Source organism: Lactuca sativa, chromosome 9, assembly GCF_002870075.4.
Source record: "Lactuca sativa cultivar Salinas chromosome 9, Lsat_Salinas_v11, whole genome shotgun sequence".
Lineage (NCBI taxonomy): Eukaryota > Viridiplantae > Streptophyta > Magnoliopsida > Asterales > Asteraceae > Lactuca > Lactuca sativa.
The window spans coordinates 26313771-26316070 of record NC_056631.2 but is presented as its reverse complement, the minus strand read 5'-3'; the positions used below and the strand labels follow the sequence as shown (position 1 = coordinate 26316070).

The window sequence follows — 2300 nt, the reverse complement described above, 5'->3', positions numbered from 1 at the left end:
GGAAAGTCATGACAATTAGGGTTTACCCTAATTGTAACACTATATAAAGATCTTATTCTTGACAAAATTGGCAACTAGTATCACACTAGAGAGAGTAAGAAAGGGCTAGCCAATTTCATGAAGTGTAGATTTCTCTCAAGTTATTCCAAGTGTATTTGGTGTTGTGTGATTCCATTTGAGGTGTCACACTTGGGGCACTAGGCACTCAAGCTTCATGAAGACTTTCTACATCAAAGAGGTATGTATTCTATCTTGTTACATTCATTGTTTTGTATGCTAGATTAGGATAATACCTTGGAAGTTCGTATTTGCATGTATAATAGAGAAAACATAGATCCAAGGTATTTAGGGTTGCATGTACACTTAGGAAGTGTTAGAATGCTCAAAACCAACAGTAAGGTCCTGGAAAAGGGTTTTCAACACCAAAAGAGTAAAAGTTCATAATTTGTTTATTTGTTTGATACTTATGGACATATTTTCTTATGTGAATTGTGTTTATGTGTTAGTTGCTACTATGAGCAGCTGAATCTAGCTACTCTTATCTAGCTAGATGAAGCTTCAAACTTATGAATAACATATTATTTATGGATTTATTTAGTTGGTGAATTGCTTGTGTTTGATTCATTGTTACCAAGCATGCTTATGTTGTTGCTTTAGTTGCTTAAATTCATGTTATGTGTAGCTTAGTGACCATTAATTGCATGAACTTGATAACTTAGTAATTTAGTGAACAATGTATTGCTAGAGCTAGGATCAACCAAAATCTTAGTTAGTAATTAAAGTAGTTAACATTGTTGTGCTAGAGAACATAGATTATGACCATAATTGTGTTTTCATGATAAATCTTACATAGCATATTCATAACATAATTGATTTTGTGTTTAATTGTGCGTGACCATACATAGTTTTATATGAATTAATTAACTATTGGTAAATTTAGACCTAAATTACTAATATAATAATAACCAACTTAATAATCCATAATTATTTGCTAGCCACAAGGACGAAGTGGATTCGAACTAGATAAAAGTGTTTTTAATTATTGATTGAATTTGAGTTAAGTTAGTCTGATATTGCAACATCAGATAAAAACCCTTTTAGCTTGTTAATAATTAGATTAATTTAGTATTAAATAGATTAATTAATAACACCGTTCCCTGTGATCGACGCCCGACTTAGCTAAGGTATACTGTAATCTGACTAGGTACATTGCCTACAAGTGCATAGTTAGTCTAAGTTTGTTAGGTTATAAATATTAAATTTAGTGGGTACTTCCGTGCACATCAAGTTTTTGGTGTCGTTGCCGGGGAACAACTTAGTTAATTATTAGTTTAATTGATCCTTTTTGTAGGATCAAACCTGCAAAAAGTTATTTTTCTGTTTATTTTTATTTTTCTACATTACAAGACTCACGACGTGAGAACTGCAATCCTTAGTTTGTTTATTTCAGTTTGTTTTTCTTAGTTCAGTTTTACGTTTTATTTTTTTCTCATGTCAGGAGTTCATGACCAGAGGTTCTAACACACCTTTGGTACCACCACTTGAAGATCCGGAGTCTACACTTCACAAAAAAAAAAGGATAAGAACGTGAAAGAAGATCAAACACCAAAGAAGACACCTTTGCAAGAATTAAAATCAGTGTTCTTAAAGAAGTCAGGGAAGAAAACGGAGGAGTCAAGTTCATGTTCAAGGAACAAGAGCAAGCTTGAACACTTAGATCAAATACTCGTCCAAGCCGAGTCCGAGTACGATACTGAGCCTGAATTTGAATTACATGTAAGTGAGCCCGAGAACGAGTTGGAGAACGAGATGGAAAACATTGATTAGATGGCCATGGGGGACTACAAGAAGCGCATTCGAGATGATGTGGGGCCAGGTTTAGTACATCCTACGATTCCTGCCAATGCCACATTCGAGTTGAAGGGACATATCCTTGCTGCACTTAAGGATATCCCATTTTACGGGAAGGATCACGAGGATGCTTTCAAACACTTAGACGAGGTGAATGATATTGCGTATTATTTTAATACTCCCAATATCCCAAGGGAGACAGCTTTGCTAAGGATGCTACCAGTCACTTTCAAGGAAGCAGCAAAATACTGGTTGAATGCACTCCCACCTGGTACAATCACTACATGGGCCCAGTTGCGTGAGAGATTTCTAGATCAGTTTTGTCCACCCTCCAAAATCTCTAAACTCAAGAAGGCAATTGTCAACTTTGAGCAAAATCCGGGGGAGTCATTATACGAGGCCTAGGAACGTTACAAGGGGTTGTTAAGGAATTATCCTCAACATGACCT

At 35.5% G+C, this 2300-nt stretch overlaps 1 non-coding gene across 1 annotated transcript; it reads right to left on the bottom strand.

Annotated features, from left to right (window-relative positions):
- Window positions 1-2193: 2193 nt before the first annotated feature.
- LOC111902241 (small nucleolar RNA R71) lies at window positions 2194-2300 on the bottom strand. The gene has a single exon (XR_002853722.1). It is a non-coding gene; the product is annotated as a small nucleolar RNA R71 (small nucleolar RNA).